The following is a 24,712-nucleotide window of genomic DNA, read 5'->3' on the forward strand; positions in this document are numbered from 1 at the left end:
TTCATGCTGAGAGAGGAAGGAAGCAGGGGTGTGTCTCACTTTGTAGCCTGGGAAAAAAATAACTTGACCAATTGATCATCCCTCTTCAAGCTAAACGCAATCTGCAGGAGGAATTGAGTGAATCCAGCAGTATCAGTGGGAGAAAAAGAATGATCAACATTTTTGTTTATCAAGATCAATAAAGGGTTGAAGTGTTGACCATCATTTTCTCCCACTGATGCTGCTTGACTCAAATTCATTTTCTCTAGCAGATTCTAGGGTCTACTGAATATCCACAAATCATTTATCATTTCCTGACCAGAACCATAGAACATTACACCTATTCCATAACCCTCCATATCTCTCCCATCTATGCTCCTGACCAAATTCTTCCTAAATGTTAAATTTTTAAATTTTTTAATTTTTCACACTATGAACCATATTAATCAAAGTATACACAAACATTTCCCTCTTGAATATACACAGTGTCATTTTCTCCCCTTTATCCCCCTCCCATCCCTTCCTCCTTTCCACCCCGTCCCTACCCACTAAACGTTCAACATCTTTCTTTCTTCTTTCTTTGGCTTGGCTTCGCGGACGAAGATTTATGGAGGGGTAATGTCCACGTCAGCTGCAGGCTCGTTTGTGGCTGACCAGTCCGATGCGGGACAGGCAGACACGGTTGCAGTGGTTGCAAGGGAAAATTGATTGGTTGGTGTTGGGTTTTTCTTCCTTTGTCTTTTGTCAGTGAGGTGGGCTCTGCGGTCTTCTTCAAAGGAGGTCGCTGCCCGCCGAACTGTGAGGCACCAAGATGCACGGTTTGAGGCGAGATCAGCCCACTGGTGATGGTCAATGTGGCAGGCACCAAGAGCTTTCTTTAGGCAGTCCTTGTACCCCTTCTTTGGTGCACCTCTGTCTCGGTGGCCAGTGGAGAGCTCGCCATATAGCACGATCTTGGGAAGGTGATGGTCCTCCATTCTGGAGATGTGACCTACCCAGCGCAGTTTGATCTTCAGCAGTGTGGATTCGATGCTGTCGGCCTCTGCCATCTCGAGTACTTCGATGTTGGAGTTCAGCATATACAATACAATAAAACCATTAAACAATGTCATCACACAATGAAAATAAACAAGAAAATTGTGTCATCTACTTTTACACACTGGGTCAGTTAATTTTGTCGTCTTCTCATTCTATAATTTTGAGGAGTGGAGGTCCGTGGTAGGCCCTCTCTGTTGTGTTCCATGTACGGTTCCCAAATTTGTTCAAACACTTACTTTATTTTTTAAATTATATGTTATTTTTTCCAATGGAATACATTTATTCATTTCTATGTACCACTGCTGTATTCTCAGACTCTTCTGATTTCCAGAATGACATTATATATTTTTTGCTACAGCTAAGGCTATCATAATAAATCTTTTTGTGCTTCATCCAATTTGAGGCCTAATTCTTTACTTCTTATTTTACTTAGAAGAAAGATCTCTGGATTTTTTTGGTATGTTGCTTTTTGTGATTTTATTTAATACCTGATTTAGATCTTCCCAAAACTTTTCCACTTTCTCAAATTGCATGTACTGTTGTTCCCGTTTCCTTCTTACAGCGAAAACATCTAACTGATACTGTTGGGTCCCATTTATTTAACTTTTGGGGCGTGATATATAGCCTGTGTAACCAATTATATTGTATCATGCGTAACCTCGTGTTTATTGTATTTCTCATAGTTCCGGAACATAGCTTTTCCCATGTTTCATTCTTTATCTTTATGTTTAGATCTCGTTCCCACTTTTATTTGGGTTTACAGCTTATTTCATCATTCTCTTTCTCTTACAGTTTGATGTACACGTTTGTTATAAATCTTTTAATTATCACTGTGTCTGTAATCACATATTCAAAGCTGCTTCCTTCTGGTAACCTCAGCCTGCTTCCCAATTTGTCCTTTAAGTAGGTTTTCAGTTGGTGGTATGCAAACATTGTACTGTGAGTTATACCATATTTGTACTTCATTTGTTCAAATGATAATAAATTATTTCCCAAAAAACAATTTTCTATTCTTTTGATCCCTTTTCTCTCCCATTTTCTAAAGGAAAGGTTATCTATTGTGAAAGGGATTAGTTGATTTTGTGTCAATAATAATTTTGGTAGTTGGCAATTTGTTTTTTTTCCTTTCTACGTGAATCTTCTTCCAAATGTTGAGCAGATGGTGCAATACTGGTGAACTTCTATTTTGCACCAGTTTTTCATCCCACTTATAAAATATATGTTCTGGTACCTTCTCCCATATTTTAACTAGCTCCAACCTGGTCCAATCTGGTTTTTCCCTTGTTTGATAAAAATCTGATAGATATCTTAATTGTGCTGCTCCATAATAATTCTTAAAGTTTTGTATCTGTAAGCCCCCTTGTTTGTACCATTCTGTTAATTATTCTGCTATCCTCTGTTTCTTCCCCCCCCCCCACCTTTCCATAAGAATTTCCTTATTATTTTCTTTAGCTCATTGAAGAATTTCTCTGTTGAGGGAATTGGTAATGATTGAAATAGGTATTGTATCCTTGGGAAGGTATATTTTAATGCAATTTACCCTTCCTATCAGTGTTGGTGGTAAATCTTTCCAATGTTCTAAGTCATCTTGTAATTTCTTCATTAATGGCTGATGAGTTAATTTGCATAGATGGCCTAGATTATTATCTAGTCTAATACCTAGGTATCAGTATTGCTTGCCATTTAAATGGTGATTCTTTCTTAAACTTTGTGAAATCCACATTATTCATTGGCATTGCTTCACTTTTATTTGCATTGATCTTGTACCCCGATATTTCTTCATATTCCTTCAATTTCTTATGTAATTCTTTTATTGATAATTCTGGTTCTGTTAGGTATACCATGATGTCATCCGCAAATTGAAACGTCTTTTGTAACACACTGAGACCATCTCAGTGGTCTGGGTACTGCAATTATCAGTCATTTTTTTCCCCTGAAATGTTCATCAAATTAGTCATAATAGGTCATTGTTTTGTGAAATTCAAAGCTGCATTTTCATGCTGAGAGAGGAAGGAAGCAGGGGTGTGTCTCACTTTGTAGCCTGGGAAAAAAATAACTTGACCAATTGATCATCCCTCCTCAAGCTAAACACAATCTGCAGGAGGAATTGAGTGAGCCCAGCAGTATCAGTGGGAGAAAAAGACTGATTTTATATACCTTCTCTTTTATTTTTATCCATTTTATTTTATTTTCTGTTCTTATCAGTTATGCCAAGGGTTCTATAGCTATAGTGAACAGAAAAGGAGGTAGTGGACATCCCTGCCTAGTTGACCCGCTTAATTTAAATTGGTTCGATTATATATCGATTTACTCACCTTCGCCAATGGTCCCTTGTATAATGCTTTAATCCAATTAATATATTTCGCTGGTAGGTTGAACCTCTGTAGTACTTTGAATAAATAATTCCATTCTACCCTGTCAAGGGCTTTCTCTGCGTCTAAAGCAACCGCCACCGTTGGCGTCTTATTTCCTTGTACTGCATGGATTAAGTTAATGAGCTTACAGATATTGTCCATTGTTTGTCTTAATAAATCCAGTTTGATCTAGTTTTACTATTTTTGGTACACAGTCGGCCAATCTGCCTAAATGTTAAAATTGAGCCAGTATTCACCATTTCAACTGGCAGCTTGTTCCACATCCCACTGCTCTTTGTGTGAAGAAATCCCCCTAATGTTGCCCCTAAACCTTTCCCCTTTCACCCTTAAACCATGTTTTCTGGCTTGTATCTCATCTACCCTCAGTGAAAAAAGCCTATCTATATTTACTCTATCCCTTTCACCCTTAAACCATGTTTTCTGGTGAAAAAACCCTATCTATATTTATCTCTACCCATCATAATTTTAAATACCTCTTTCAAATCTCCTGTCATTCTTCTATGCTCCTGGGAATAAAGTCCTAACCTCTTTAACCTATCCCTGTAACTTAGTTCCTGAAGTCCGGGCAACATCCTAGTAAATCTTCTCTGCATACTTTCAATCTTATTGATATCTTAGTTAGGTGACCAAAACTGCACACTATACTCCAAATTTGGCCTCACCAATGTCTTATATCATAACATCCCAACTCCTATACTCAACACTTTGATTTACAAAGGCCATAATGCCAAAAGCTCTCTTTACCACCAGAACTTCGTTTAAACAGGCGTCTGCTTACCTCCCTTTGTAGAATGGTCACTTGTTGTTATCACCACACCACAATCGACCGGTGTTTCGTATCTTTTTCTTCCGTCACTTCTCCATCTTCATCACGTCGGGGTCACCAAATTGTCGGACTCTGGCTTTACCTTACTCTTAATTTAGTCTATGTGTGGTCTGAGTCCAGCGTGTTCTTTGAATGAAGTGATAGGAGAAGGTATTCGGTTCAACAGTCAGTTTATTACACAGCACAAGAATAAAACTTAACAGAGCTCTGGGTCAGTCGTTAGTTCATAGGTCACCTGCACAGTGAGCTATTCCCCAAGACTGACCCCTATTGTCCAGTTGGCTCAGTTTATATAGATCAACCTTATCATACAGAACAAAAGTTGTCTTCCTTTGCTAGATCTTTTTGCATAAGGGTTATCACAAGTCATCTCCTGTTTTGCAGATATCTGGGGTGTAGCACTCCCATCTTAATCCTCCAAGCCAGACTATCCTGTTGATTGGATCAGAAATTAATTCATCCCCAGATATTTCTAATCACCATTCTGTCCCTGTCTGGCCAATTTCTGCTGTTCTCTTTAACACCTCCTCCTGCCTTAATCTTCCTCCTAGACTGGTTTTCCATTCCCTTTGTTTCTTGCAGGCCATTCTTTGTTCTGGTCTGGCCTGTGTCTCCTGTGCTACTCACCACCTCCTTCAGTTTGAGCATTCCTCCTAAATCGTTTTATGCATTTCCTCTCCCTGTATTTGGGAGCAGACAATTTTGCTCAGCCAACTTCGCTCCATGCTGTGATTGCCACTTAATCACATTCCTCTTTTCCCCTGAACCATGCAGTAAATATAAACTTATTAATTAATCATTTGTTTCATAATGTTTTAACCCCTAGATTCCAACAAACCCTATCCACCTGTGATGCCACTTTCAGGGAATGATGCATCTAAATTCCCAGATCCCTCTGTTCTACCATGCTCCTCAGTGCCCTACCATTAACTATGTATGACCTTTCTTGGTTTGTCCTTCCAAAATGCAACACCTCACATCTATCTGCATTAGACTCCATCTGCATTTTTCACCCCATTTTCCCATGTGGTCGAAATCCATCTCCAAGCTTTGAAAACCCACTTCATTGTCCACAATGTCACCAACCTTTGTCTCATCAGCAAACTTGATGATCCAATTTACCACGTTATTATCCAGATCATAGATATAAAACTGAATCATTATTGGAACTGATATAATTTGAACAATAATGTTTGCTGCTGTAAGCCCCAGATCTACTGACGATACTTCAATGGTTCACTTGTCATTTAAGATTTTTATTGTCATGTAATAAAACAGATGTAATATGACATGAAATTGCAGCCAAAAATTTGCCATCAGCAAAAATTCCCTGGCGCATCTTGCAGTCAAAGAAAAGTAAAAGAGAATCACTTCAAGGTCATTAAGTGTCTGTGGATTTGCCTCAAGTGCTTCCCACGGCCCGTCTACAAATATTAGTGCAAACCATCAGCAACTCAAGCTCCAAATTCAGTCATGCTGATCAGAAAGCAACTTGTATAATGATATAAATTAATGCATCTCTCGCAAAATTTCCTTAATGAGGTTTCCAGCCATTGAAGTAATATAATGAGTAATGGGAGTTTTTTTTGTTGTCCTCTACGTAAGTACAAAGCCTTCAAGGGAGAGATCGATAGGTTCTTGATTAGCCAGGGCATCAAAGGTTATGGGGAGTGGGGTTATGTGGGTAAATGGATCAGCTCATGATGGAATGGCAGAACAGACTCTATGGGCCGAATAACTTATTTCTGCTCCTATGTCTTATGGCAATGAACTGATGTACTGAAATTTTTACTTGCCTCAAATGTAGTTTTATTGCTTTTCAAAATCAATTTACTTTTAAACAATTTCAGAGAAGCATTTCAAAGAGCTTCACAGGAACATTGTCTCTCAACCCATTTATGGAAATACTTGAACATATCAAAATTTTGGTTGAAGTGTGCTTGATACCTTCGTGGGGTTGATATTCCAAGTCTCTTACTAGTAATCTAGAAGCAGGGATTAGAGTGTTAGGATAAGAGGATGGTTATTTAGGAATGAAATGAGATGAAATTTCTGCAGGCAAAAGCCAATTAATCTTTAAAGGTTCAAAGGGTCCTTTTATAGTCAAGTAATAATACATAACAATATATCATGAATATTACATTTTTACGACCGACCAGCAGCAATAGAAATTCACTGACAATGGTATCCTCAGAACAATAATTTTTATTAATAACTATTAATAATATAAAGTCTTACTTCACTCTAAACTTAACCCTACTATGTGTGCACATGTGTGGCAAATCCCAAAACAATTGTAGTTCAGGCATAATTCTGAAGAGATAATTTTAATGTTCAATCTCAGAAATATTTTGTGTTGAAACTCAGTCTTTAAAAGTGCCGTTCAAAAGTCTTTAATTTCACAAATTCTTCATAGAGTTGTTTTCGAGAATTGTTTCTTCATAAAAATGATTTTCCATATATCCTCCTCTCTTGCATGGAGGTTCCGAAACTTGTTTTATACATTGATTTCAACAAACCCAGGCAAGGGTTACATGAAATTGTAGCGGCGGCTACACTGCTTCTGCAATAACACGGATTGAGCTCAGTGAGCAGGCTAGTTTATTGCAGGCTGCTGGGCTGCACTTGTACTCCCAACCCGGACCTGGATGAGAACCGCCATTCACCATGGCCGTCATGTGGTCCCCAAGCACGGGTTTCTGAGCCCCGATCTGGAAGGAAGGGAAACCCCCGATGGTGCCATTTTGGCCGGCTGCCCCGCTGCATGGCTTACAAGCGGGGCCGGTTCACCTGCCTTGTTATTGGTGAGCCACCACAAAATAACCATTTTTAAAATGGATACAAGAGAACTGCCCTCTCTTTGACAAAGATAGTTTTGTGTTCCTTTCCTATCAAAGGGAAAATACACAGCAGTACCTTCCTCATTAAAGGTTACTGCATTTTTGACTCTTCAGATCAAACTTTTGCCTTTTGGAGTGTCAAAATCACATGACATTACTGTTTCCGTTTGAAGTCTCACCTCTTCCAAAAGTATAAGTTGATGGTTCTCATAAGCCTGCTCAGGTCACAAGCAGATGGCTTTGTATGCACAGATCATTGAATTAAAAAAGGCAGCCTGTTTCAACAGACGCCATCTCTCAGCAAACACCGTTCTCTTTAGTTCTCATGAAGATCTCTAAAGTTTTATGGCTGTTTACACAGCTTCAGCCAAACAATGGAATAGCAGACATTTCGACTTTCAAAATGGTTTCTGTGCGTCTCTGTGTCCCTGTCCACCCACAAAGCCTTTTCTAAGTAATATATATAATTTTCCTAAAACTTAATAATAACACAATTCCATCACAATTCTTCAGCTTTTGTCTGCCTTAAGACAAGCAAAAATACTCCATTAGCAATGCCTAGTGGCCCTGACAATAAGAGAAGAGAAGCAAAAACAGAGTCCCCCTCTGAGTCAATGAGTGTCTGTGGATTCACTTCCAGACCTCCCTCAGCCTCTAGTTCAAAACATTTGCAACCAGGACTCTAGATTCAAACCCCTGAGCCCAATTAATGTTGTAGTGAGGGCCTCAGGCTGGAGTTGGGTCCTCCAGGACAGCTTCTTCCCCGCTGCCATCAGATTCCTGCCTTACTTTTCGTACACTATTATTTTTTAATTTTTTTATAGTAATGTTGTAAGATGGTTATAATATGATTGTTTACATGATGATTCTGCTGTAAACACTGAATTTCATGAGTGGTTCATGACAATAAATTTTGGTTATTAATTTGTGTCTGCAAAAAGTACAATCAACTTTTAATCTGCCGGATCTGATTATCAATACTTTAGTCCTTTTTAAAGATTAGAGTGGCCAATTAGCCAAGTAAAAGTTTTGTTAGGCAGCATTTGCAAAACCTGACTGGCTCAAGTTAATCAAACCAGACTGGGTTGATCCATCTAATCTGTCAACACTTACTTCCTCCTTTGGAGCTCCCTCAGTGCTGCCTGGATATTATTCCAAGTACAATAACATTGAAAGAGTGCAGAGAAAATTTATAAAGATGTTGCCTGGACTTGAGGAACTAAATTACAGGGAAAAGTAAAAACAGGTTCGAATTTTATTCCCTGGAGCATAGAAGAAGTGTAGAAGGGGAGATTTGATAGATATAACATTATGAAGGGTATAGATAGACCAAATGGAATCAGACTTTTTCCCACTGATATTAGGTTGGACAAGAACTAGAGAACATGGGTTAAGGGTGAAAGGGGAAATGTTTAAAGGGACCATTAGGGGTAACATCTGCATGCAGAGAGTGGTGGGAATGTGTAACAAGCTGCTAGCTGAGGTGGTGAATGCAGGCTCAATTTTAACATTTAAAAAATTGCAGAGATATGTGGATGGGAGGTGTATGGTGGGAAATGGAGGGTGCAGGTCAGTGAGACCAGACCGAATAATAATTCGACACAGACTTGATGGGCCAAGGGGCCTGCTTTTGTGCTGTATGATCTCATGGTATGATCTCAGTGCTACCCTACCGGTAGCACACTCATTCCTTTGGCACTGTCCATTAGCCCAGATGCTCTCTCTCATTGTGTGCCACAATGTTGACCTGCAGCTGCATCAGTCCTTCCCTCTCTCTCCCTCCATATTTCATCAGTCCTGTGTTTCATTTATTCTCATCACTTCCCTGGAACCATCCTTCCCTGAGGTTGGCTGTGCTGCCTGAACTATTCATTACTGGAGCACATTGGTTTGTAAAGTGTTGGGTAACCAACCTTTTATTACAAATAGACTGTGTTTATTTTACAAGAGACTGCTGTTAGTTATACATCTTGCCTAACCTTCACCTCATTTACTGGGTTCAGTGTTGACAATAAATATTGCTTTGTTTTGGCTCTACTGATGAGGCTTTTGGGGATTGTAGGGAGCAGATTTTTTTCTAGCTTCACAGCAAGGAATGTAAACAAGTGGTTTTTTTTCTCCAACCACATTCTCAATCTCTTGTCCCAGATTAGCCTCACAGAATACCTCTTTCAATTTCCAACCACAAACCTGGATTAAAATGCTTCACATCATGGCATGAAAATCCATCATATGTGAAGAAGAATCCCATTTACTTTGAGCAAGTGACATTGACATTGAATTAAAATGAAATTTTTTAAAAATCTTGGCAAGTGTAGGTAGATATAATCAGGGAATTTTAGTCCTCCTTGCAAGTGGAGTTTAAAATTACACTCGCCTTTTCTGTTGGCTGTGTAACATCTCCCATATTTACTGTACATTTTGAACAAATAGTGTCTAGACAAGGCTATCCCATCAAAAATGAATTAATATTTTTTCATCCATGTTCAGTTGCAGGTGTGGTTTAAAGTGGGCAAAGGCGGCCGGTTAGTAGTGCGGTTAGCCAACACTATTACCACCATTTTTACAATGACATGTCTGTCCTTGGCCTTATCCATTGGACTAATGTAACCTTGAGGAACAACACATCATATTCCCCCTGGACAGCTTTTAACCTTAAGGCATGAACATTAAGTTTTCTAATTTTAGGTAACCCCCACCTTCATCTGATTCCACTGTTTCCATCTCTCTAACTCCACCCTGCCCACCCAATGGCTTTGGCCTGTACCTGTCTCTTTACTTGCCCTATCACCTCTGAGCCCCTCACCCAGCACTTACCCCATTTTATGCATGTAATTTGACCTTTCTATCTTAGTCTTTTAAATAGTTAGATTTAATTAAAAATTTAAAAAATTCGGGCATTAATTAATTCTCTCAGGAGAGGTGTTTTCCACATCTTCCTCCTACGTCATCACGCCATGCCCCCTCTCTATCTTCGTCTTGATAAAGATTTCTGAATCAAGATATTGATTGACCATTTCTACCCATAGCTGCTGTCTTACCTGTTGAGTTCCTCCAGCAGTTGGTCAAGTTTCTACCATTTGCAGCATTGGTGTTTCTCTGTTCTAATAAACTTGAATGCTCTTTCATTCCCTTAACTAATAGGATACACTGCTCTTCCAGCATGTAATGAATATGCATGTATCACCTGCACATCATGGGTGCTGAAAAAAATGGCACTATTCATACTCTCTAAGTGTACTTCAACTTCAGGGCAGCACAGTTTGTGTAGCAGTTAGTACAATGCTATTATACAGGCAGGGTTCGAATCCAGCGCTATCCATAATTAGTTTGTATCTTCTCCCTGTGTCTGTGTGGGTTTCCTCCAGGTGCTTCGGTTTCCTCTCAACCTTCAAAAAATCATATGGGGGTTGTAGGTTAAGTGGAATATTTGGGTGGCGTGGACTCTTGGGCCATAAGGGACAGTTACTGTGCTGGATGTCTAAATTAAAAATTTAATCGCATCTTGTGTGGGCTGATCTCTTGGCCAGAAAGGATGTAGGGGAAATTTGGGAGGCATTTAGGGGTGAGATTTTGAGAGTACAGTATCAGTCAGGCCGAAGGGGAAGAATAAAGGTTTGAGGGAGCCGTGGTTACCTTCAGAGGGAAATTAGAAAGGCAAAAAAAAGGTATGAGGTGTCCATAGCTAAAAAAGGTGAAGGTGAATTCTAAGTGTTTTTACAGATATGTGAACAGTAAAAGGAGGGTTAAGGATAGAATAGGTCGACTGGATGATGGGACCGGTGAACTATGTCAGGAACTGTATGAGATGGGAGAAATGCTGAACAATTTTTTCTTGTCCGTATTCACGAGGGAAAGGGACATTGGGCCATAAGGGACAGTTACTGTGCTGGATGTCTAAATTAAAAATTTAGAGAGATTTAATGAGATAAGAGAGGCAAAGGGCTTAGTTATGGAAAGGATAGGGATAAGTAAAGCGAGAGTTTTGGAGCTTCTAGGGTCAATTAAGGTGGATAAGTCTCCTGGTCCTGATGGGATTTTTCCCAGGACTTTAAGGGAACAAATAGTGGGGGCACTGACAGTGATTTTTCAAAGATCACTGGAGGAGGGGGTGGTACCACAGGATTGGAGGGTTGCAAATGTTGTTCCATTGTTCAAAAAAGGCAGTAGGTGTAGGCCAAGTAATTATCGGCCAGTAAGTTTGACTTCGGTGGTGGGGAAGGTTATGGAGAGTATTCTTCGAGATAGTATATACACATATCTGGATAGGCAGGGATTGATTAGGGGCACCCAGCATGGTTTTAAAAGGAAAGTCATGTTTGATGAACCTTGCTGAGTTTTTTGAGGAAGGGACAAAAAAGGTGGATGAAGGTAGAGTGGTGGATGTGATCTATTTGGATTTTAGTAAGGCTTTTGATAAGATTCTGCATGGAAGGTTAATAAGGAAGGTTCAGTCACTAGGAATTAGTAGAGAGATTTTGACATGGGTTCAGAGGTGGCTGGGAGATAGACAGCAGAGAGTCATGGTGGACAATTGTATGTCAGGTTGGAAGCCTGTGACAAGCAGGGTGCCTCAGGGATTGGTGCTGGGTCCCTTGTTTATCATTTATATTAATGATTTAGAGGAGGGTGTGATTAACTGGGTAAGCAGATATGTGGATGATACGAAAACAGGGGGAGTGGTGGATAGTGAGATAGATTTTCTTGGATTACAGAAGGATTTGGTTTGTTTGGAAGAGTGGGCTGAAAGATGGCAGATGGAATTCAATGTAGACAAGTGAGGTGTTGCATTTTGGTAAAAATAACCAGAATAGGACATGTACAGTTAAGGGGAGGGGATTGAGGCACGCAGAGGAGCAAAGGGTCCTGGGGGTTATGGTTCAGAGTTCACTGAAGATGGATTCCCATGTTGACAGGGTGGTAAAGAAGGCATATGGTATGCTGGCCTCCATAAATCATAGAATAGAGTATAGGAGCTGGGAGGTGATGCTGCAGCTGTTTAAGGCATTGGTGAGGCCAGGTTTGGAGTACTGTGTTCAGTTCTGGTCTCCAAATTATAGAAAGGATATAGATAAGGAGGATAGGGTGCAGAGAAGGTTTACAAGGATATTGTCTGGCTTACAGCATCTGGATTACAGGGAGAGATTAAGGAGACTGGGACTTTATTCATTGGAATGTAGATGACTGATTGGGGATGATAGAGGTATTTAAAATTATGAAAGGAATAGATAGACTAGACATAAACAGACTCTTTTTCCTGAGGGCAGGGGAGGTTGGAACAAGAGGCCATGAGTTCAGGGTAAGGGGGCATTGCTTTTGGAGAAATATTAGAGGTTGCTTTTTCACTCAGCGAGTGATGGCAGAATGGAATGATCTTCCGAATGAGATAGTTGCATCAGGGTCCCTTCTGTCATTTAAGAGAAGGTCGGATGTGTATGTGGAGGTGAGGGGATTGGAGGGTTATGGGCGGAGAGCGGGAGGTTTGAGCTAGTGGAGTTGTTCTGGTGAACTGGTGCGGACTCGAAAGGCCGACATGGCCTGTTTCCGCTCCGTAAATGGTTGTATGTGGCTACAATTTGGACCTCCCCTCACTGCCTCGTCCATTTAGTGAGAGAGGGGTCACCTCACTGCGATCAAGTTGGCTGTCAGATCGAGGACGTTGCAAATTCTCAATGGAGAAAGCGGCAAACGTTGCCAAAGTTCATCATTGACACTATCTACTGGTCCATTAAAAAGTATTCATGTGAAGTGCCGCCTCAATAAGGCAGCCAACATCAAGGATCCCCAACAGCTCAATCGCCATCTCATCTCATAGTTATCTTCAGACAGAAGGCTGAAGTCTGCCACGTCTAAGCTTAAGAATGGTTTTCCAATAGGCCCATCTAAATGATCTGTCTGCATAAGATCTGTCTGAATGATTGAAACATCACTTTTTTTCATTAGCTGCAAATGTCAATATATATTTATCTTTTCTTTGGCTTGGCTTCGCGGACGAAGATTTATGGAGGGGGTAAACGTCCACGACAGCTGCAGGCTCATTGGTGGCTGACAAGTCCGATGCGGGACAGGCAGACACGGTTGCAGGGGAAAATTGGTGGGTTGGGTGTTGGGTTTTTCCTCCTTTGTCTTTTGTCAGTGAGGTGGGCTCTGCGGTCTTCTTCAAAGGAGGTTAGATATTTGATTGCTCAGGTGAGCTCTGCCAGTCATGACTTGAAACCAACTAAACATTCCTACCTTGCACAGACTTGCATGTCTCATGTGGCTTGCAAATGCCTGGAAATTTGGAGGTAATCTCTGCAGTGCAGCTGAGCCTACTATAATCACAATACCTGTCAGCTGTAATATTCTCTGCATCTGATCCAAAACCAGAAATCTGATGGCCCCCAACATACAAACTCAAAGGCAGAATAGAATAAAATAAAGCCTGTCTTTCTGAATGCTCCAACTCTTTGCCACTGACTAAGGTCGGCGTCAGAACAAGTCTAATCAGAGTGAGAAGGGGCATTAGGGTAACCACAGGGAGCACAATCTGACATTTGAAAACTTGCTCAGCGGGCAGAAAGGTGATGGTGCCTATCTGCCTACCTCCTCTATGCGCCACCACCATCACACTTGCCCCTCCTTCTGACGTAATAGACAAACGCGGGGCTTGTATCTTGTGGAAACTAGTGACGCTAGTGCTACGGGTAAGGGATCACATTTCCTCATTGAGTGCGGTCAATGGCTGCGAGCGGGTGGGATGGCGGGGGTCATAATAACATTAGGGAGGGGCAATGGCCATGAGCGGGTGGGGGGGGTCACAATTCCTTATTTGGGGGTGCCACATCTGCGAGCAGGTGGGAGGTGGTCACAATAACATTTGGGGGGCAGCGGGTGGGAGGGGGGTCACAATACTTCATTTGGGAGGGAATGCTCCCCTATGGTGCTGGCCCTGCAACTAACCTTCAAATCTGTCAACTGATACTACCCGTGTCTCCCAGGTAGAATGTTGTAAGTTAGAGCAAGAAAATCTCATCTGACCATGCACTGATGATGTACTGCTCTGTCACAAATTTTATTCCAAAAATAAACTTAATTCATAATAAATTACTTACAATAAAGAAACCTGTTCAAAACCTTTTCATAAACTTGGTGCCATATCCATGCATTTCCATTCATGTATATTGTTGTATTCATTCTCTGTTTCAGATCTCAGCTCTGTCACCAATGTGACCAATTAACCCATGAACCCCGTATGTGTTTGGAACGTGGGAGGAAACCGGAGCACCTGTCGGAATTCATGCAGACATACAAACTCTTTATAGATGACACAGAATTCAAACTCAGGCTGCTGGCATTATAATGGAGTTGTGCTAACTACTGCACTAACCGTGCCACTCCAATTGAGATTGGCAAAGCATGATGTTTAGTTCTTGCTGCACATTACAACAAAGTGTGGCCTGTACATATTTATGCAAGTGTTTATCTGAATTGAGCATGCACAGCCCTTCGGCCCATGATGTTGAATAGCCAGTATATAGCTATTCCCCCCCCCCCAAAAAAAAAATAAACCCTCTCTACCTCGCAACCCTCTATTTTTCTTTCATCCATGTACCTGTCTAAGAATGTCTTAAATGTTTCAGCCTTCACCACCACTGGGACCTACATTTTTTTTTAAAGTACCCGATGTCTCCCCTAAATTTTGCTCCTTCACTTTGTACAAATATCTGAATTTTACAGATGTACAGATTTAAACTGCAACTTTTGTTTTAATTTCAAAAATTAACCATTAAAAAAAATTAACTGCACAAAGGAACATGAGCGGGTGGGAGTTTGGTACGCGTTTAAATATACGTTCCCCTGTGTGAGTCCTCAGTTGGAGATCTGAGGATGGTGAGTTAGACGATGATAATTTGTCAACTGCTTTGCAATGCTGCGCAACATTAAATAACAAGTTACTATATTTGGACCGTTAAATAAGAACTTTATTATGGAAAGCTACTTGTTAAGATAAATCGGTATTCTACAAATGTTAGCCCTTTTGTGTTTTATTAGATTGCTTGAGAAATTTAAAAAAAAAAAAAAAATAACTCTTTGGCTTGGCTTCGCGGACGAAGATTTATGGAGGGGGTAAAAGTCCACGTCAGCTGCAGGCTCGTTTGTGGCTGACAAGTCCGATGCGGGACAGGCAGACACGGTTGCAGCGGTTGCAGGGGAAAATTGGTTGGTTGGGGTTGGGTGTTGGGTTTTTCCTCCTTTGCCTTTTGTCAGTGAGGTGGGCTCTGCGGTCTTCTTCAAAGGAGGTTGCTGCCCGCCAAACTGTGAGGCGCCAAGATGCACGGTTTGAGGCGTTATCAGCCCACTGGCGGTGGTCAATGTGGCAGGCACCAAGAGATTTCTTTAGGCAGTCCTTGTACCTTTTCTTTGGTGCACCTCTGTCACGGTGGCCAGTGGAGAGCTCGCCATATAACACGATCTTGGGAAGGCGATGGTCCTCCATTCTGGAGACGTGACCCATCCAGCGCTTGACGTCCTTGTACCTTTTCTTTGGTGCACCTCTGTCACGGTGGCCAGTGGAGAGCTCGCCATATAACACGATCTTGGGAAGGCGATGGTCCTCCATTCTGGAGACGTGACCCATCCAGCGCAGCTGGATCTTCAGCAGCGTGGACTCGATGCTGTCGACCTCTGCCATCTCGAGTACTTCGACGTTAGGGATGAAAGCGCTCCAATGGATGTTGAGGATGGAGCAGAGACAACGCTGGTGGAAGCGTTCTAGGAGCCGTAGGTGGTGCCGGTAGAGGACCCATGATTCGGAGCCGAACAGGAGTGTGGGTATGACAACGGCTCTGTATACACTTATCTTTGTGAGGTTTTTCAGTTGGTTGTTTTTCCAGACTCTTTTGTGTAGTCTTCCAAAGGCGCTATTTGCCTTGGCGAGCCTGTTGTCTATCTCATTGTCGATCCTTGCATCTGTTGAAATGGTGCAGCCGAGATAGGTAAACTGGTTGACCGTTTTGAGTTTTGTGTGCCCGATGGAGATGTGGGGGGGCTGGTAGTCATGGTGGGGAGCTGGCTGATGGAGGACCTCAGTTTTCTTCAGGCTGACTTCCAGGCCAAACATTCACAATAAAAATATACAAAATAAAACTCTGCAAATTTTTTCATATTCTTAATGTCACATCCTGATATACATTTTCTTACCATAAATTGTAGTGTTAAGCATTAACATATCACTTTTGCCACCCCTGGGGTTTACTTTCCCATCGGTCTCAGCCCCTCAATGCCAGGTAATGGGAAAGACCCAAGACTGTGGTCCTTCCCTACAAAACTCTCACGTTGGCTGTACCAAGCTTTAGTGCGCCTCTCAGCGCAAACTCCTGCAGCCTGGAAAATGCCAATTAACAGCATTCCCTCAATGACATCTCATTGTGCTGGAAGACCAACAAATTTCAGGGAGACCTAAAAACGGGAGGCCAGCTGCCTCCAGATCAGTAGCACAAAGGAACACAGAAACCTTGCCTTTATCATTACGTGAAGCAATATCACATTTTTTGGGTTTTTTTTTAAATGAGCTTGAGAAAGATCTGAACTTGTGTTTCAATTCCAAAAAATGTTGCTCAATGATTTCAGCTATGAATAATAGGAAACTGCTCATTTTTCCATTTAAAGCTCAAGAAAGTTTTAGCCAATAAATGTTTAATCAGCCAAATGAAATGCAATCAATCATTAAATGAGGAATTCCTGGATCATTTGGCCTCATCTAAGATTATACTCATTAGGTGTCCTAATTTATGAGATATTGAGTATCAAATTAACAGTCAGGGATATTGGGGTTCAGAGACACTGCACTGCCCTTCAGGGTCCTACTGTTCTGTTTATTTGCTGACACCTCCATACAGGCTTTTAATGGCCTGGTGAAAGAGCTGATTGTGCCTTAATTTAAAATCCTGCAACCACAGAATTCGGTGCTCAATATAGAGGTACCAACTAGAGAGAATGCAATACTGGATCACCTTCTCGGGAGCAAGACAGGACCGGTAACAGAAGTATGTGTAGGGGAACATATTGGGTCCAGTGATCATAATGCCATTAGTGTCATTAATTATGGAGAAGGATAGGTCTGGGCCTCAGTTTGAGATTCTAAATTGGAGAAAGGCTAATTTTGAGGAAATGAGAAAGCATCTAGAATGTGTGGATTTGGATGAGTTGCTTTCAGCCAAGGATGACCTTCAAGCTTAAAGGCAAGGTATAAGGCATAGAGAACCTTGATTTTCGAGAGATATTGGAGATCTGGCTCAGAAGAAGAGGGAGGGTGTATAACAGGTATAGGCAACATGGAGCAAGTGAGATACTTGAGGCATATAAAAATACAAGAAAATTCTCTAGAAATAAATCCAGAAGGATTAAAAAAAAAGTCATGAGGTTGCTTTGGCAGGCATTGTGAAAGAAAATCCTTAGGGTTTCTTCAGGCATCTGCATATTAAGAGCAAAAGGATAATAAGGGAGAAAATTGGCCCCTTGAAGATCAGAGTGGTCGGCTTTGTTTGAAGCCAAAAGAGATTGGGAGATCTTAAATATTTTTTTTTCATCAGTATTCACTCAAACAGGCACAAAGTTGTGAGAAGTAAGGAAAACAAGGAGTGAGGCTATGGAACCTATGTAGATTAAAGAGGAGGAAATGCTTAATGTCTTAAAGCAAATGAGGGTGGGTAAATCCTTAAGGTCTGACAAGATATTTCTTTGGACCTTGATGGAGGCTAGTGTAGAAATTGCAAGCGCTCTGGCTGAAATATTTAAGATTTCCTTAACCAGGTCTGTGGTGCCAGAGGATTTGGAGGGTAGCTCACTTTGTTCTGTTTTTTTTTAAAAAAGGCTCCAAAAGTAACCCTGGAAATTATAGGCCTGTGATCTTGACAGTAAATTATTGAAAGGTATTCTAAGAGATTAGATAATTATTTGGATAGCCAGAAACTGATTAGGGATAGTCAACATGACTTTGTGCGAGGTAGGACATTTTCAACCAATCTTTTTTTAGTTTCTCAAGGAATTTATCAGGAAAGTTGATGAAGGAAAGGCTGTTGATGTTGTCTAAATGGACCTTAATAAGGCCTATGACAAGGTCCCACATGGGAGATTAGTCAGGAAGGTTCAGATGCTGGGTATTCATAGTGATGTAGTGAACTGGATTTCACAATGGCTGGATGGGAGAAGCAAGAGAGTAGTGGTGGATGATTGCCTCTCAGTCTGGGGGCCTGTGACTAGTTGTGTTCCCCAGGAATTGGTGCTGGTACCATTGTTGTTTTCCATCAATATCAATGATCTGGTTGATAATGTGGTAAATTGGATCAGCAAGTTTACAGATTACACCAAGATTGGAGGCATTATTGACAGTGAAGGTTTTCAAAGCTTGCAGAGGGATCTGGACCTGCTTGGAAAAATGGGATGAAAAATGGCAGATGGAAATTGCAGACAAATGTGAGGTGTAACATTCTTGAAGGACATACAGAGCGAACAGCAGGGCACCAACGAGTGCAGTAGAACAGAGATCTGGGAATACAGATACATGTTCCCTGAAAGTGACGTAAAAGGTGGATCGGGTTGTAAAGAGAACTCTTGGCATATTGGTCTTCATAAATCCAAGTATTGAGTATAGAAGTTGGAATGTTATGGTAAAATTGTACAAGACATTGGTGAGGTGAAATTTGTAGTATTGTGTGCAGTTTTTGTCAGGAATGATATCAATAAGATAGAAAGAGTGCAGAGAAGATTTACTAAGAAGTTGCCCTGACTTGAACTGAGTTAGAGGGAAAGATTAAACAGGTTAAGACTTTATTCCCTGGAGCATTGAAGATTGAGGGAAGATTTGATAGAGGTATACAAAATTGAGGTGTATAGATAGAGTAAATGCAAGTAAGTTTTTTCCAATGAGGGTATGTGAGATACAAACCAGAGGACATGGATTAAGAGTGAAAGGGGAAAAGTTGAGGGCAAACTTCTTCACTCAGAGAATGATGATATTAGGGAATGAGCTGCCATCTGAGGTGGCTCAATTTTAACATTTAAGAAGAATTTGGACAGGTATACGGATGAGATATGTATGGAGGGCCATGGACTGGGTGAAGGTCAGTGGGTCTAGGCAACAAAAAATGTTCAAGACAGACAAGAAGGGCCGAAGGGGCCTGTTTCTGTGCTGTAATGTTCTATAGTGGTGCCTGTGCTGGATAGTGTACATGAGGTCTGCAGATTCCTGGGGAGCAGCACACCAGAAACATTCTTTTGAGAAGCATAGGAGACAACTATACAGTCCAGTGAGGGGCTCAGTGGTTGAAGGACCCACAAAGGCTGCTGGTGACTTGCAGTCAAACGATACCTGGGAACCAGGTATCGGAACCAGCGCTGAGGATAATAAGGGCTCCCGAAGGGTCTTGGGCACTGACATCTTCCTGATTGTATTGGAGGTTTGGAACAGGAGCTCAGGTTACCAATGGCTTGAACAGGAATCTGTGGGCCACAGCTGCGGGAGCACTGGAGGTGAATTCAGGGGCACTCGGTGCCTCTGAAGAGACTCTTTTGCTTCTCTTTCTTTTATTGTTGGGGCATTGGGCAATGCTCATGGTGACTCTCTATTTGTACTATGGCAGACAAAAGTCAAAGCATGTGATGTATATTACTTTTTTATGTATTATGTGACAATAAAAAGAACCTTGAAGTTCTCAGAAGGTTCTTCATAAGAAACTTTCAAGGCATTTAAATGTCATGAAATTAATAGCACGTTAGTTGGATGATTAAAAGCCCAATTGTGTTTATGCAAATGAGAGAAGCAATGCATGTTGAAACTAGGAAGGAACTAGAGCATAAACTGGGAGCATTCTGCTACTTGTAAAGTTATAACGTTAACAAAGCCATGTGTCAAACACACAACAAATCTAGGGAATGCGTATACTACCAAAAAATTCCTGATCTATTGAGCTGTACCTGGTTAGTGCAGATCAATTTGAAGCCACCACTGTGGCACTGTAGTTACAGCTCCGAGGGTCATGATTTGAGTTGAATGAGCATAGGATAATGCCTTGTACCTGTTTTCAAAAAGTTGTTTAATTTATCCCACTAGTCAAAATAACCACAGGAGCTTAATTCTAAGAATGGTTCATTGCTTCACAAGCTGTCTTTCAGGGTTATATGAGTTAGGCAATTCATGTGCCACGTTTATACAGCAAGTAAGGTCTTGATTGTGGAGGAGGCAATTACCAGATATGTTCCTGCCAATGTTTACTCACAATGTTGTATTCACAGGTGAGAGTTATTGCCTCATTGAAAGTATAATTCAAACTAGGTGGATAAGCTGTCTCTTATAAAATCTTCTACCGCCCAATTAGGTGTGAAATCAAACAAGGAGAAGGCTTTAGTCTCAATAAAGGGTTTTGAATCAAAACGTTGACTGACCATTTCTGCCTGACCTGCTGAGTTTCTCCGGTTTTTTGTCGTTGGTGACCATAACACCATCTGCAACTTTTGTGCAATACTTAAAAGAGATGGAGAAACTCAAAGGGTCAAGCAGCGACCAGAGAACATAGAAACTAACCAATTTTTTTAACTGCTTTGTGTGCTTCATGTCAGGAATCAGGAAAAAACAGGTGTTTTCCCAGATCTTTTAACATATCCACAGCCTGCAAAGAGGTGGGCAAACATTTGTTGCCCATCACAATTGTCTCAAGGACGACATGCGTTAGTGGCAATATTCTGATTTTTACAAGAAGGATCTGACTGGGAGGCTTCCACTCACATGCCAATCAAGTGAGATCTTGGTGGTGAGTTCTGGCAAAGAGATATTCTGATATGAGCAGTCTGTTCAGGGAACCACCATCATAGAATCCATTGAATCCTTGTCTCGCAGTGCCTGCAGGATAATCTGTGTCTGATGGACATAGTTAAATTGTATCTCTGGAAGAATTTTTCCATGAGGGATTAGGTTAGTGCAGCAAAATCCAACTGCTGAGCTATCGTGTGACAATTGGACTGGGTCCATCTTTCATAACATCCTTCAGCAGAACCTCAGCATGTAAGTACCACTTGCTGCCTGCATACCTTGGTTTCAAACACACGATGCAGCCACACGCAAAGAATGTCTTCAGGATGAAGAGATGCTGGGTTTGCATTTGTTCCATTGTCAAGGGGCTTACTGTTAGATGCATTTGATCTTCAATCCTCAGATGAACCGGAGGTTGGCACCAATGACTGCTTGGGTGGGGGAGCAGCAGATGGAACAAACCTATACCAGGTATAACTGCTCCAGCAACACTTCATACCTGATGACCAAGTTTTTTTTTACCAATTATTGAGTGGGAGCACTGCTCCCAAAGTCCCAGCTTTTGTTGACCCTTACCAATCCATTCCAGCCAATTTTTGTTTCACATCTAGACCCCTCCAAACAATATCTTTGGCACCTATAGGTGAACAGATTTGACAGTGAAGGAGACACCATAGATTGAAGTAGAAGATAGTAATGTTTTTTCTTGTGCAGGGAGGCTTTAACCTGGGTGCCATCGCTGCTTGGCAATGTCTCCCTTTTTGTGTTCTCATCCTCCTAATGGATTTGGCAAAATATTCCACTAATCACACAAGCAAAAGGAGACAGCAGGTTGCAGGTTACAAGCACTTGAATCCTGATCTGAGATAAAGAATGCTGCTTAGTAGACCTGCTCCAGCACTCTCACATTCAGTAACATTGAAACATGTCTCCGAAGGACCCACAATCCTGCTGCAGCACGAGAGATCCTTCCAGTCCAAAAGTTGACCAAAATCAACCAAATTTCATCTGGATATCCATTACTTGTGCTTGGCCTTCACTAGCCATGACGGATCTTCATGTTTGTGTATTGGCTCCATAGACAATCACAGGAAAATTGTGAATGTAGTGGTTATTAATAAGTTAGTCCACTTTTTAAGGCTGCAAATACTTTTGAGTATATCTATACCTGCTGTTGTGACCAAAATGAAAGCCTGTGCCAAGTATGATGCCCAAATCAAACTAAAAATTTGCTGCTTTCACCTGGTAGGTATCTCTATCCCTTTCATGTTCATGTGTAAATCAGAAGCCACTTGAACCTCTATTGCATCTGCTTCTATCACTATTCCTTGCAGCCCATTCCAGGCACCAACTACTGTGCAAAATATTTAACTTGCAGATCTTCATTAAACTTCTTGTCCTGGGAAAACTTGTACCTCTCACTTTGTTCATTTTAGATTGGTCACAGTGTTTGAGCTACCGAAAGAAAACAGATACACACGCCAAGAGCACTTCAGTTTATACAAATCTTTATTACAAATTCTAAAGCTGATATCAAACTACAATATGCAAGTCCTTCCCAATTATACTTATCAACGCCTGGACTGGTCCCAACTGCCGAGGTGAGGCAACGACTGCACACTTGTAGTAGGTTGTCGGGGCGCCGGTAGCAGCTTCTCCACCGTCTTCTTCACGCTTCTGAACTACAGCCTATTCCAGGGGAAAAACAGTCATTGCCCCCCATTCCCGAGCCAGAGAACGCCAGACAAAAGGTATGGGTGGCACCACCAGATAGTGGCCCTCCTGTAAAAGGGGAAATAGTGACACCTGCCCAGGGTAACACTTGGTGGGTATCTATTGAGGGACAGGATGACTTAGTTTGTTTAAATACTGAACGCTTATGGCATCGTGAGTGACATATGTCAGGCTTCTTTGTTCCAGGTCCTCTGTCTTGTACTCCTGCTGATCTGTCTTAACAGCTGCTTTGATGCCAGCAATTGGATTTGTAATGTCGAGGACGTTCCGAGGGAGTTGCCCGTGGGGGACAAGGCCCGATGTATCCACTAATATTTCTGTTATTGTTCAGCATGTTTCAAAATCTGTTCGTGAGCTCCAGCATCTGGGTATTGTGGCCTACAAGGATAGTTTGAGCCTTGGTTGGAATCCTTTTTCATGGTTAACTGGTACATTTAGGGGGATTGGGCCACACTATTCTCCGTTGGTTGCTCGCATTATTGCTTATTTTTGTGATTATTGTAGTTTTGGTTTCTCTTTTACGCTCCTTCTGTACTCTTATGCTTATTGGGTCTCGTAAGTGACACTGTGACCAAGGGGTGGAATGTATTGGAGAATCAGTAACCTGCTTGAGACTCAGCATACATAAGCTAAATTTTACCATGGGGCCCAGAGATGCAGTTATCTGACAAAATGTATCAAGAACGTTTAATCTTCCTGCTTGTTTTGGTCACAGTCTTTCGGGCAGAGACCTAACCTTGACACAAAATAAACCATTCAAAGTGACTAGGGATATATCCCATTAGGGAAGTGAAACACGAAAATCTGCAGACGCTGTGATTGTAATTTGCACAATATTACTGGAGAAACTCAGCAAGTCATTCTGTGTTCCCCCTGTAGCAAATATAATGATACATCAACAACATTTCTGGCTTGAGCCCTTCCTCAAGCTATGAGCTAAAAGCAGACAGCCTTTTGTCTCATTTATATCCCATTAGGTCTAGGCCCTAATCCTCATTGAAAGACTTCCTTGATTTCAACGTGCCCTTATGCAGTTTCTGCAGGTTATGTAACCTGTTACTGTCCATGTCCTTCTCCTTGGTAAACACTGAAGTATTTAGTACTCACCCACTCCAGGTGTAAATTTCCGCTTTTGTTCTTAACTCTCCTTGTCATCCACTTGCTAATAAAATCTCAGTAGAAAATGTCTGAACACTTTTGACCATCCTTAACCACAGCAATGATAATAACAGCTTGTGCTCCTACTGCAGCACACAAAGACATCGTTATTTATGCTGCTTTGGAAGCCTATTCATTGGTTACCAGACCACCGCATTAAGATGTCTCAACACCTCCTTGGTGAAAATGAAAGGCACTCAACCCATTTCAAAGCCCTATTCAAGATGCTGGACTTCTTTATCTTTCTTGATATGGCAAAGTCTTACCAATGCTCCCAACATGTCAGATTTCAAATTTATTGTCAGAGTACATGACATAATATGTAACCCATAATATGTAAGCGAGGCAGAATTACCATTTATTGGTAGCGCAAAAACAAATGTACACATGTAGACAAATAAAAAAAAATGTAAACACTGCAATACACACAGGACAAAAATCAATACATTGCAAACATAAGGGTCCTTAAAGAAGTCCCTGATGGAATTTGTTGAGGACTCTGATGGTGGAGGGACAGCAACTGTTCCTGAACCTGGTGGTGCGAGTCTTGTGGCACTGATACCTCTTTTATGATGGCAGCAGCAAGAACAGAGCGTGTGCTGGGTGATGTGGATCCTTGATGATGGCTGTTGCTCTCCGACGGCAGCGTTCCCTGTAGATGTTTTCAATGGTGGGGAGGATTTTGCCTGTGATGTCCTGGACTGTGTCCACAACATTTTTTAGGGCTTTACACTCACAGTTATTTGTGTCCCCATCCCAGACCGTGATGTAGCTGTTAAATACATTTTCCACCACACATCTGTAAACATTTGCCAAGGTTTCTGATATCATAGTGTGTACATACATCAGCAACCTTTTGTGAATTGTCGCTTTGAAGTTTTGCCTTAATTCTCTGCAACAAAATGTCTCTGATTTTGCCCTTCAGAGAGCTAGCATCTGGGAAACTTTATTTTCCATCCTTTGCTTCAGATTG

This window comes from Narcine bancroftii, chromosome 9 (genome assembly GCF_036971445.1).
Source record: "Narcine bancroftii isolate sNarBan1 chromosome 9, sNarBan1.hap1, whole genome shotgun sequence".
NCBI classification, from domain to species: Eukaryota; Metazoa; Chordata; class Chondrichthyes; order Torpediniformes; family Narcinidae; genus Narcine; species Narcine bancroftii.